Source organism: Saccostrea cucullata, unplaced genomic scaffold (genome assembly GCF_032062105.1).
Source record: "Saccostrea cucullata isolate Sc308-1 unplaced genomic scaffold, CSIRO_AGI_Scuc_v1 ctg523, whole genome shotgun sequence".
NCBI classification, from domain to species: domain Eukaryota; kingdom Metazoa; phylum Mollusca; class Bivalvia; order Ostreida; family Ostreidae; genus Saccostrea; species Saccostrea cuccullata.
This window is the reverse complement of record NW_026920820.1, coordinates 72,634-86,703: the sequence shown is the minus strand read 5'-3', so window position 1 is coordinate 86,703 and position 14,070 is coordinate 72,634. Positions and strand designations below refer to the sequence as shown.

General features: G+C 32.8%; 2 long non-coding RNA genes across 2 annotated transcripts; one reads left to right on the top strand and one right to left on the bottom strand.

The window, feature by feature from the left end:
* The first annotated feature begins 3,987 nt into the window (after positions 1 to 3,987).
* On the top strand, positions 3,988 to 10,935 carry LOC134258337 (uncharacterized). Its single transcript, XR_009990149.1, has 2 exons — positions 3,988 to 4,126; positions 10,621 to 10,935. It is a non-coding gene; the product is annotated as an uncharacterized LOC134258337 (long non-coding RNA).
* Positions 10,936 to 12,801: 1,866 nt separating this feature from the next.
* On the bottom strand, positions 12,802 to 13,825 carry LOC134258336 (uncharacterized). The gene is made up of 3 exons (XR_009990148.1): positions 13,663 to 13,825; positions 13,171 to 13,274; positions 12,802 to 13,004 (listed from the first exon to the last, which is right to left on the bottom strand). It is a non-coding gene; the product is annotated as an uncharacterized LOC134258336 (long non-coding RNA).
* Positions 13,826 to 14,070: the final 245 nt, after the last annotated feature.

Here is a 14,070-nt window from a genome sequence, read left to right as displayed (position 1 = left end):
ATGTACATCTAATTCATGATTCATTGTTTTCCCTTTTTAACCTATTTGTACGTGTATATTTCTTTTTTTATATTTTTATTTAGATATTTGTTTTTGTTTTAATTTTTTTTTTGCACTTTTGCTGTTGTATTATATAGTGAAGTTCTGGGAACAAACATATGATTTATGATTTTAAAAACTACAATTTACTGTCCTAATGCCACTTAATATTTTTATTACGGTTGTGCAACTATAAGCATTTGAATAAATATTATATTTTATGAACTTACGGTTGCCTAAAAGGATTGTATTGTATTTCATGGTCAGACTTCATCGCTCTATTTTTGTTTGTGTTTCATCATCAAAAATACGAATTTTGATATGGTGCTTAATATATTCTTGTCAGGATAAATTTTTATACATGTACAATCAAATGAATATATGATGAATGTGAAAGTAAAAATATTGAAGGTCTTTGACTGTTTTGTTCTCTTTAAATCTGTGCATTATATACATGTAGTAAACTGAATAAGAGATTTTAAGAATACACTTTCCAATCATATGAAATCCATTAGTAGAAGTAGAATTGTGCTTTCAGGCTAGTTGAACAACGAAATAAGTATGTGTCTGCAATGCTATTGTCATTGAATTTGGTATGGCAAGTTTCCATGGTTTTCCTCCTGTAAACTTGACCAAATTTATTAGAACTATATAGATAAACATAAAGAAATGTACATTTGCTAGGTATTGAATAGTACATGTTTATATAATATTTTCTTGTCAATTAGAGATCATAAAAGATATAAAAATGATAAATAAGTGCCCTACTGCATGTTCCTTGGATAGAGTATACTGACCAGTATTAAGAGTAATGCAATGAAGAAAACAGACTTGTAAGCTAAAACAATTATGTAATAAGATCAGAAATAAAAGTTGTGACGTGGTTATTTGACAAGACAATACTTGTACAAATTTATATTTGCAATGTATGTTAACTTCTGTATGATACTGTATGCTTGAATTTATGAAAGTGTTTTAATTACATTTTGTCTTGTGATGAGTTATTTCTTTGTAAAAAAGGAAATGATTTACCTGACACAAGAAAATTGTTGAATTGTATAATATCATGAGGTGCTTTTTGTATAAAAGTCTATTATAAATGTGTAATATTAATTGCGTTTTTAAAAAAACGCTGAACTATGCATTTGCATCAAATTCCAAATAAATATAAACAATGTTGTTTTTTTTCTGTAAGTGAAGTCTTTCAAAGGAGGTAAAAAGGGAAAAAAAGCAATGGACAATTAATGAAATTAACTATATCGTTCGAACTTGTTTCACGTATGCGTTTTATATTTTGAAATAATTTTTCCTGTTCTTTGATAATTCACGATGTACATTAATTTTGAAATTTGTATTTTTTTATTTATTTTCGTTAAAAATAATCATTTTTTCTCTTGGCGTCAATGAAAGTAAAAATTAAAATTTATTGCTAGTTAAGATAACAAAGACGATTTATGAACGGAAAGTTGTTTCTATTGATGGATGCATTTTGAAACTTTATATTTCCAAAGAAATTTTGTAACTTATTTTTGTAATTTCAAGATATATTTCACACAGTAAGTGAACGAGTTCAAGTGATATTTCTGATTGAAAAAGAACTTGGTGGTTTCTGTAATGTGTATATTTGAGTGTGCTTTAGGAAATCTAACAAAATTGACATAATGAAATACAGTGTTATTTGAGTAAAATTGCATTTAGATGGTCCCTGTATAAAAAGAACGGATATTTACGGAGTTTATGGAATCATACATACAGAATTAAAATACATTCGCTATATATGTATATATTTTAATGATGCAGAAATGAAAATAAAATGTTTAGTAAAGAATCAACTAACATTCAAATTATGTGATTTATAGTCAATGTATAAAATAAGGATTCCACAGTGTTTAGAAATTCATAAAAAATATTTGTAAGTTGTCACCTGCAAACGGGGCTCATAATTGTTTCAGTTGATGTAAATCGCAATGTGCTTTATATATAGCAGGGGATGCTCACTCCTCCATGGCACCTGACCCCACCCCTTATGTTTCGGAGGTCGCGTTTGCTCTGTTCCTATTTTGTATTGTTTTATGGACTTTGATGTTGAATACTGTTCGTTATCTCCAAATATTTCATATAACAATTTTAAACAAATGTGTTTTATGTAACAAACAAATTGGTAGAACTAGCATATCACAAGTCATGTTTAAAACATCATTCCGAAGGTTCTATGGTCAATTTAATGACCTTGTCAGAAAACCTTTAATATAATCTGTCATTGCGTCAGATGCTGACTGACATTTTACATATAGGTAATTGTGGCCATTATTAACACGCTGAATTGTCGGTTAATTTTCCCATAATTTCCCGCACACACTTCCATTTATTTTGTTAGAATGGACATCAGAGCTTGAATATTGTTCGTTTTTTCCACATATATCTTGAAATAATGAATAACAAATATAGAATATAAAATAGTCCAAATAGCCAACCTGGTTGTATTTTGTGAAGAGAACATATTCAAATTTTAAACCTATGTGTCAAAAAATTCAACTTAGACTCATTTAAGAACTTACCCCTTCTGCTATCGACTATATGTATGCATATTTTCTTGGAACAGAAAATGAAACGGATAACGTGGGACACAGAATGAATCGGGGTTAAATTTGGACTATGATCAAACATAATTCATGTAGAATGTGAGACGACCTGTGTGACTTGACCTAAGGGTCTATATGTATCGCCTAAAACTCATTCCATGACTGTACTTACCAAGCATTTGTGTTACACATCTATATTCAACAAAGAAGAATGTACAGTTACAATACAAATTAAGCCCTGTATTTTTCAAAAATATGAATGTGATATAAAAAATTAAAATTCCTTCTTTCTGAATCATAGGAATTCTTATGCAGTCAGAATATTTAAATCGTTTTTCTCATATGAACTCCTATATGGTAATTGTGACGACATGAACTGGTGCATTTTCCCGTATTTTCTTAAAAAGTTGCAGGAGACATTAATTTTCAGTGGAATTTGCTTTCAGAAAACATACTCAGCCACCGTCGCCCACAAAGATTTTGATATACTGTGAAATCACTAATTTTCGTGGGGGTTTAATTTTCGTTGTTTTCGTGGTTTGAAGAGACCCACGAATTTATGTCCACCACGAAATGTAAATTTCTACATGCACAACTACTAAAAAGGTTTTCATCCACGAAATCAAATCCCCATGAATCAAATTTTTTTCCTCAAACCACGAAAATTTGACCCCACGAAAATATGTGATTTTACAGTATGTGATTTCTCAAAGCAGTTTACATTATACATGTAATATATCCAAAAATTGAAGTGGGCGACGGTGGCAGACACTATTTTCTAAAGGAAAGAAGCACAGAAATGAGTCATTCTGAGGCTTTTCTGCATCAAACTTAGAAATGTACCAAATTAGTGACGTCGTATATTCAAAATGGTCCTACTTCATGCTATAATCTTTATTAATTTATCATATTCATCTAGACTCAACTATTTTTTAATGCATTTTGAGAACTTTTTCAGAACATTAAATTTTTAGGGCATAATCAAGCCAAAACCGTACCATCTTCTTTTTTTATTACCTTTTTAAAATTTTAAATTATTTTCTAACGATTTTTAATTTATTTATATATTGTAAAAAGTATTATTAAAACAAGAAAAAAATCTATTTTATTTTTTCATTCAAATAAAAAAAAGTATTTCCTTCCCCTCCTTCCTCTTACTTTCACTTGCCAACCACCTGTAAGAATTTGCAGAACTATACAGGTCATATACGCTCTTTAGCGAGAATTTACTAAAAAGATCAATAAACTGCAGACTTCAATTAATCTAAGAATAGCATGATGGGTATTTACAGTTCTATTTTTAAAGAGTTTCACTGCGTAACGTGTATCTATTTCTAGATATGTCTTCCATTGACCTTAAAAACTTAAGAAAGCATATAGCTACCAGTTCGATATTTTAAGTTTTCATTAACAAAAACATGAAAAAGGAAAGGGATTGTTTATCTTTCTGGTCTTTAAAAACGGAATTTTAACATTTTTGATTTCAACATTGCGTATATGTTCAGGTAAGTGTTTACATTTATAAAATTCAATTTGAAAATTCATCGATCATAATTTACTTTATAGCATGTTCTAAAGGATGAAAATCATGCAGTGTTTGTATGTTATTTATTGGTAGGTTTATCTCTGACGAACAAAAACAATGAAGGATTATACAAGCTTAAATACAAATTAATAGAAGAGATTAAAGGTTAAAAATCGATTATTGTTCTCAGATTTTTTAATGGTATCGAACATCTCTTTTCAAAAACATTTGAGATAGAATTGATAAAATAATGTAAATAAAAAAAATCTATTAAATAAATTTTAAGTTATACATTGTATTTATATAAAAAAGAATGGCCACATAAGGTCAAAGTAGGCATTCTCAAAAACCTTTTCAGCCATAAACACATGTATGTCACCTTTTTGCTCCCTTGAATGTTCAATGTATAAATCATATTTTTATATATTAATGTTACACAAATTGATTCTGTTTCGAAGTTGGTACTTTCTTTATTGTCTTGATTGTTTTGCTCTCTTGATTGTTTTTTTTTTTGTCTCTATATTATCTCCCAAATAAATTTTGTTTGTCAATGAAATAAGAATTATTTTCATTTAAGATACATTTAAAGTTACTCTTAAACAATTTTCCAAATGTCAGACTAGCAACATAACTCTTTGTATATTCTGTTCTTTAATCAAAAAAGGATTGAACAAAATCGGATGAATCAATTCAGTGCTCAATAAAGTTAAAATCAAGATAAAACTAGATGTATTTTGAACATTTAGCTAACTAAATAATTCTTACACCCCTGCCATTCCCACCCACCCCGCCTTCTATATGATTATAATGGCAAAGTCTGCCTTTTGCTCTGGAAGACATGAAATAATTGGCAGATTATAAAGTAAAATAAGATGTTTTATGAAAACGTCAAAGTATTTTTCCATCTTATTACGTCAGTCTAGTCCAATACGAAATTCGTAATATTACAACAAAAAAAAAACAAAAAACAAAAAACAAAAAAAAAAAAAAAAACCGGAAGATTACGAGAAAGCGTAATATTACAAGTTATCGTAATATTAAACTTATATTACAATTTTTCGTAATGTAGTTAAATTACGAATACGCATAATATAGCAGATTGGTCGCATTGGTCTAAATCACCCGAACTCCCTACTTTTCTTGCGAAGTCTACCCTAAAAATCACACCCTCGTCTCATAATTCAACTGTTCGGGCAATTCTTATTGAAATACACCGAATTCAAACCTCAGTAAGAGCCGTGCAAGTTATCGCTCGTGACATCTCGTAGTAAACGTCATACTTTGCTACCCGCCACTCAATTTCTTGCAATGCTTGAATTTGTCTTGGATTGCAAAAACTTGTAATGTAGTCTCTTTCAATCTGCTATATTACGCGTATTCGTAATTTAACTACATTACGAAAAATTGTAACATCAGTTTTATATTAAGATAACTTGTAATATTACGCTTTCTCGTAATCTTACGTTTTTTCGTAATATTACGAATTTTCGTATTGGACTGGACTGTACGTGGTATTGAAAGAATTGCAGATAAGAGATTGGTACCTTTCAATATTAAATAGAAAGAATGGCATTGTCCATGTTTTGTTATGAAACCGAAAACATGTGTCTGATCAAAAACTAAAACAGTCGGTGCAAAATGGCACTAAACAAAGATTTTGTTGAAGTCTTACACGTGTATCAAATATCATTCATTTGTTTAAGAAGAGTTGCGGATTAGAGACAGATGGAGGAAAATGTACGTACACATACACAGACATCCTGACCACTATATCAGTATATCTACTCTTCCGCCTTTCAAGGGGGGGGGGGGTTATAATTATATTCAGTTTGACCCAAAATATTTTCTCATTGTTTACCGTGATATTCATTCTTGTATGTATTTAGTATATTGCACCTACTACAGCTTAGGAAAAGCAATTATAAGAGAAGTTGCAAAACTTACTTTTGTAATAATTATCCGTCTTCATGTAGGGTATGTTAAAATTATAGTAAAGTACTACGCATCTTTCATTTCTACACTTTCAAAACATATACGCAGTTAATTATTATTGTAACCATGTCATATAAACTAGGTCACTTAAAAATAGTGCATGATTGCATTGACTTGATTTGCCTTTAAAAAATCGAAATAAGATGTTTATTTTCAAATAATTAAAATGAATACTTTGTGATGATCGAAATATTAAAAAAAAGAGGCCCATGGGCCACATCGCTCACCTGAGAAGCTTTGACCATTCTGTTCTTTACTAGATTCCCCCCTTGTAATACATACTATGACCCCCTACCCCACTGCTCACAATTTAGACAATTTGAAATCTACACTACCCCAGGATGCTTCCACATAGGTTTCAGCTTTTCTGGGCCTGTGGTTCTTGAGGAGAAGATTATCAAAGATTTTCCCTATATATTTCTATGTAATACCTTGATTCCCCATTGTGGCCCCGCCCTACCCCGGGGGTCATGATTTGTATAATTTAGAATCTACACTACCCAAGGATGCTTCCACATAAGTTTCAGGTATCCTGGCAAAGTGGTTCTTGAGAAGAAGATTTTTAAAGATTTGTTCTATATATTTCTATGTAAAACTTTTATTCCCCATCGTGGCCCCGTCCTACCCCGGGGGTCATGATTTGTACAATTTAAAATCTACACTACCCAAGGATGCTTCCACATAGGTTTCAGCTTTTCTGGGCCTGTGGTTCTTGAGGAGAAGATTTTCAAAGATTTTCCCTATATATTTCTCTGTAATACTTTGATTCCCCATTGTGGCCCCGCCCTACCCCCAGGGGTTATGTTTTGAACAATTTAAAATCTACACTACCCCGGAATGCTTCCACATAGGTTTCAGGTTTTCTGGCCCTGTTCTTCTTAAGGAGAAGATTTTCAAAGATTTTTCCTATATATTTCTATGTAATACTTTGATTTCCCATTGTGGTCCCGCCTAACCCCCGTGGGTCATGATTTGAACAATTTAGAATCTACACTACCCAAGGATGCTTCCACATAAGTTTCAGCTTTTCTGGCTCTGTGGTTCATGACAAGAAGATTTTCGAAGATTTTTATTATATATTTCTATGTAAAACTTTTATTCCCCATTGTGGCCTCGTACTACACCCGGGGGTCATGATTTGTACAATTTAAAATCTACACTACCCAAGGATGCTTCCACATAGTTTTCAGCTTTTCTGGGCCTGTGGTTCTTGAGGAGATGATTGTCAAGGATTTTCCCTATATATCTATGTAATAATTTGATTCCCCATTGTGGCTCTGCCCTACCCCGGGGGTCATGTTTTGAACAATTTAAAATCTACACTACCCCGGAATGCTTCCACATAGGTTTAAGCTTTTCTGGCCCTGTTGTTCTTAAGGAGAAGATTTTCAAAGAATGTTCCTATATATTTCTATGTAATACTTTGATTCCCCATTGTGGCCACGCCCTACCCCCGGGGGTCATGATTTAAACAATTTGAAATCTACACTACCCCAGGATGCTTCCACATAAGTTTCAGCTTTTCTGGCCCTGTGGTTCAAGACAAGAAGATTTTTGAAGATTTTTCCTATATATTTATATGTAAAACTTTGATTCCCTATTGTGGCCCCGCCCAACCTCCGGGGGTCATGATTTGTACAATTTGAAATCTACACTACCCAAGGATGCTTCCACATAAGTTTCAGCTTATCTGGCCTTGTGGTTCAAGAGAAGAAGATCTTTGAAGATATTTCCTATATATTTATATGTAAAACTTTGATCCCCCATTGTGGCCCCGCCCAACCTCCGGGGCTCATGATTTGTACAATTTGAAATCTACACTACCCCAGGATGCTTCCACATATGTTTCAGCTTTTCTGGGCCTGTGGTTCTTGAGGAGAAGATTTTCAAATATTTTTCCTATATATTTCTATGTAATACTCTGATTCCCCATTGTGGCCCCGCCCTAAACCCGGGGGTCATGATTTGAACAATTTAAAATTTACACTATCCCGGGATGTTTCCACATGCGTTTCAGCTTTTCTGGCCCTGTGGTTCATAACAAGAAGATTTTCAAAGATTTTTCCTATATATTTCTATGTAATACTTTGATTCCCCATTGTGGCCCCGCCCTACCCCCGGGGGACATGATTTGAACAATTTAAAATCTACACTACCCCAGGATGCTTCCACATAAGTTTCAGCTTTTCTGGCCCTGTGGTTCAAGACAAGAACATTTTTGAAGATTTTTTCCTATATATTTCTATGTAAAACTTTTATTCCCCATTGTGGCCCCGCCCAACCCCCGGGGATCATGATTTGAACAATTTAAAATCTACACTACCCCGGAATGCTTCCACATAGGTTTCAGCTTTTCTGGCACTGTTGTTCTTAAGGAGAAGATTTTCAAAGATTGTTCCTATATATTTCTATGTAATAATTTGATTCCCCATTGTGGCCCCGCCCTACCCCCGGGGGTCATGATTTGAACAATTTAAAATCTACACTACCCCAGAATGCTTCCACATAAGTTTCAGCTTTTCTGGCCTTGTGGTGCTTGAGAAGAACATTTTTGAAGATTTTTCCTATATATTTCTATGTAAAACTTTTATTCCCCATTGTGGCCCGGTCCTACCCCCGGGGATCATGATTTGAACAATTTAAATCTACACTACCCCGGAATGCTTCCACATAGGTTTCAGCTTTTCTGGCCCTGTTGTTCTTGAGGAGAAGATTTTCAAAATTTTTCCTATATATTTCTATGTAAAACCTTGATTCCCCATTGTGGCCCCGCCCTAAACCCATGGGTCATGATTTGAACAATTTAAAATTTACACTATCCCGGGATGCTTCCACATGCGTTTCAGCTTTTCTGGCCCTGTGGTTCATGACAAGAAGATTTTCAAAGATTTTTCTTATATATTTCGATGTAAAACCTTGATTCCCCATTGTGGTCCCGCCCAACCCCCGGGGGTCCTGATTTGAACAATTTAGAATCTACACTACCCAAGGATGCTTCCACTTAAGTTTCAGCTTTTCTGGCCCTGTGTTTCTTGAGAAGAAGATTTTTGAAGATTTTTCCTGTATATTTCTATGTAATACTTTGATTCCCCATTGTGGCCCCGCCCAACCTCCGGGGGTCATGATTTGTGCAATTTAAAATCTACACTACATCAGGATGCTTCCACATAAGTTTCAGCTTTTCTGGCTCTGTGGTTCTTGAGAAAAAGATTTTTAAAGATTTTCCTATATATATTTCTATGTAAAACTTTGATTCCCCATCGTGGCCCCGTCCAACCCCCGGGGCTCATGATTTGTACAATTTAGAATCTACACTACCTTAGGATGCTTCCATACATAGCTTTCAGTTTTTCTGGCCTTGTGGTTCTTGAGAAGATTTTTTAATGACCCCACCCTATTTTGTCTTTTCTTGATTATCTCCCCCTTGTGAAGGGACTTGGCCCTTCATTTTAACAATTTAAATTTCCCTTTACCCAAGGATGCGTTGTACAAAGTTTGGTCAAAATTGGCCCAGTGGTTCTTGAGAAGAAGTCAAAAATGTGAAAAGTTGACAGACAAACGGACAGACAGAAGGACGGACGGACAGCTAGACGGACGACGGACAAAATGTGATCAGGAAAGCTCACTTGATCCTTCGGCTCAGGTGAGCTAAAACATTATGAAGAATACCATCACTTTATACATGTACATGTTATAAACATACATATGTATATACATACATATTATATGCTACATACATGTATATAATAGATACACATTATATATAATAATATTACAATTTATCGGACCCTAAAGAAACAAGTCGCTACGTACTCGACAATGTTCAAAACGGAAATGAAACGAACAAACTGAGTTATTGAATGTTCGTTTTGAATCTCAATTTGAAAGAAAGAGTATCCCACAATTCCACTAACGTTGGTCCCCCCACGAACAAAGGTGTGATTACAAACCGTTCAGTCGCAGAAATTCTTACTTCAGCTCTCTTATACAGATCTAGTTATAGATTTTTTTTTATACTTCGGCTTCCGATATCCTGCCGTTGAAATAAATCCAGTAGTTTAGATAAATAAAAAAACGAACAATAATCACTCTCAAAGCCAAGCAGAGCAAATATGGACCTCTTCAAATATGCATTTTACATTTATTTCACAGGGATACTCAAACAAAAAGTTCTATAAGTATATGTTTCACATTTTGTAGATTAAAGATGTCAATTTAAAGTTATTTTATTCCATGGATTATTTGATATAAATTCACGTTAGGAACACACGTCTTTATTTGTAATTTCATGAAATTCAAGAAAAATATAAGTATATAATATAATGTATGAAGACAGTTCATGTCTTTGTAGAACCAAATACATGTAGAAGTATAACAATACTCTTCATCTAATACACAAACAAATTTCAGACATTAAAAATTCCCTTTCACTTTCAAATGCATTTAGTTTTATATTTCTGATAATAATCCAATGTATTGCAGTACTGGTACTGGTGCTATCATCTGTGATGGAGTAATATTAATGTTCAGATGAGAATGCCCATATAATGAAACAGTGGACCAGAATATTACTGCTACATGGGCAGTAACCCAAGCCATATCTGATACAACAGCTCAGCCAGATTTAAATTCTACGGCAACGCAAATGAAAACGGCGAATGCAAATAGACAATTTACTTCAATCGATAAGAAATCTTTTTCCAAAATTATATGGCCAATTGTGGAAGTTCCAGTTGTTGTGTGTATTTTTTCTGTCACAGTTTTATGCAATAAAGCAAAAAAGAAATCTAATAACAATGAGAATGCATTTCTGAGTGGGTGATATATATATTTAGCTTTTCCAAAATCTTATGAGTAAAGAGAACAAAACCCTTGTTGTGGCCTTCAACTCGACATTTAGCTATATTATTGTAAATTAACAATGATTAGGATGTATCCCGGTGAGCTTGAGATAAATAATACCACAGAGACACATTTGATTCGTATTTAGATATTTGACTTGGGGAAAATGTAACTAGCAAGCTCTTTGATAAACGTGATGGTTTAAACTATTTAATCGTTAACTTCCCTTATTTATGCAGCAATATACCTTCATCACCTATATATGGAGTTTATATATCTCAGTTGATTCAATGCGCAAGAGCATGCTCTACGTATGTACAATTAAAAAAAAAAGAATTTCCGCCATCTCTGTTAAAAGTCAACATTTCTTAAGTTCTATGGTCAAAGCAATCACCATGTCAGCAAATACAATTTATCATGGTGTCAAATGCTGACTTACGTTTTTATACTAATTGTTAGTAAATTATTAAAACACTTAATTAAGGAAAACTTTTTTGTGGTTTTCTGATCATGAGAAGGAGATGGGTGTGACCGGTCGGCAGGGGATGCTCACTCCTCCATGGCATCTGATCCCACCTTTGATGTTTGCTCTTCTCCTTTTCTGTATTGTTTATTGGATTTTTAGCTTAAATACTGTTTGTTTTCTCCATATATTTCATAAATCATAAAACAGATACTGAAAATGACAGTATTTTAAAGTATTGAGTATGTGAACAAGAAAAAAATGTATGTGTGCATTCATTCGAAAAAAGGGATTAATTTTTACTGAACGTTAATAAATGATTTCAGAACTTTTTCTGTCTATTTTTTTTAAATTATTTATTTGAATTCTTTGAAGTTATTTATATGACTGCATACTTTAATAGATGTGTGTATATTATTTTACTTATTTTTTATGTTAATAAAAATCAAAATCTTTTATCTTTTTTCATTCACGAAAATTGATTTGAGTTTTGAAAATAATGATATATACGTATGGTCAAAGTTGAAGTTTTCAAATGTGGTCAAACTCCAAACTCAAAGGTTTAAATTAAATGATGCTGGGCTAGGAAAAGACATTGCCATACAAACTACACATATTATCACGCGTTCTCTGTAAGCACCAAAAAATCTTGGAAACGACATGTCTCGGATTTTGATGAAATTTTCACCATAGGTGTGTCTTAGTACAAAACTAGTAAATATGGTGTCGGAAGTTCCACACGTGCACTTGGTTGCCATGGAGACGTATTCATTGATTTCGGCCCTTTTTGGCCCTTTTTGACTAAATAAAAACATGAAAATTGAGGAAATGTAAATGAATATTTATCGGTATCTTATATACTCTAACAAAAATCATTGGATCATATGATAACATGAACTTTTGAGGTACACAGGGCATATAATCGTTTATACTCGAAATATTTCTCCTGTAAGAAAAAGGTCATGCAAACTGACATGGTTTCTAACAAATTGAAAAATGGGGAAATTTGCATTTTTGGAGATCTTTAAGGCTAAATAAGAAAAATTGTCGGCGGAAATTTTCCAAATCTTACGTGTGTTACTAAACTTTGGAATAAGTATTGTCATTTCATGAAAAAATATCAGTGGACTTTTGATCCTATTTTTAGTAACATGTATCTATAAATAGACATATTTTAGAAAAATGTGAAAAATCAAATTTTGGTAAAGTTTTAATTGTCAATGTTAGGCTGTTTAAATTTAATTCTACGTTTAACGTCACATCTAAAGTTCAAAACCTACGAGGGAGGGAGGAAAAAAATAAACAAACAAAATTTTCAAACAATTGTGAATTTATTCAAATTAACCAATTCAGTACATTAAAAACATTACAATTAAGTAATATTTTCCTTAGTATGTAAATCAGTTTGAGTCCTATTGTTAGCAAACAATGTAGTCTAAGACTGAATGTGCAGGAAAGTGGCTTTTAACTAGGCCTCAGTTGTCCTTTGGATTTATATTGCCACACGTCCATGGTACCCTGGAGGCAAATGCTTCTTCTTGTGGGAAAAGTTGATCAATATCTACAATCAAAATTATTGATGACAATATTTAAAAGTGTTCATGAAATATCCTCAAATTGAATTATGTCGTATTTTTTCTTAGTACTAGATCTACTAGCATTAAGTTTTGAAAGTGTGAATACTAATATTTGGACCATACTGATAGCTGTTAGATTATCTTTAATACCTTGAATTCCACACAAAAGACAGGATTCTTCACATCTTGGAATACCCCAACCACTTTCCTTACTCTCCTTCACTTGAAAGGCCCTATCTTCGGTAAGCTTCTCCCTGCTCAAATGGTTATGACAAGTATATTATCTTTCCCAAAAATTGTAGCTCTATTTGTAGGTACATAAATTATGAAGAAATCAATTACTTTACTCATTACTGTTCCTTTCGATTTTTACAGAAATATTTTTAATATGAAACATATTAGTAAGATTTAAATGATGCTTTTCACTGTATATAAATCTTGGTTTTTGACACAGTTTCCACTCAGTAAAAAAAGTTTTTCGATTCTCTCCAAAATACAATGAAAAGTTCAGCCAATAGAATCACGAACTGAGAGTCTGTCACTGTCAGTCTGTACATATGATTCGAAGACTGACAAAAAAAAAAATCAACAAACAAGACTTTGTCATTAATATAATCATAAAATAATCTATTTTTTACTTACATTTATGGTCCCAAACTCTTTAATTCTCTAGTTTTCATTAATAAGACACCAACTGCCTTAACTGCGGCTATCAAAGCACATTTTCTGTCACTACGGGAAGCAGAATTCAGTCGCTAATTGAAGAACCAAACCGGAACGGACATACGGAATTCCGAATTGTTTGTTTTTTTCAAAGACGAATTTCTCATAAACCTACGCGCGCGGGTGACGTTAAACGTAGTTTTAATTTTAAACAGCCTTACATAAATAGGAGGTATATTGTAAAATTTGAGATTTTATTGACAAGAGCAGGACACCACAAGCTGGTATGGATAATAGTTTAGGGGAATTCCCATTTCTATTTTTAGTATCAGGTGGCTAAATATAGATATGTTTCTGAATAGTAGGAAAAATAGCATTTTTGTTCTA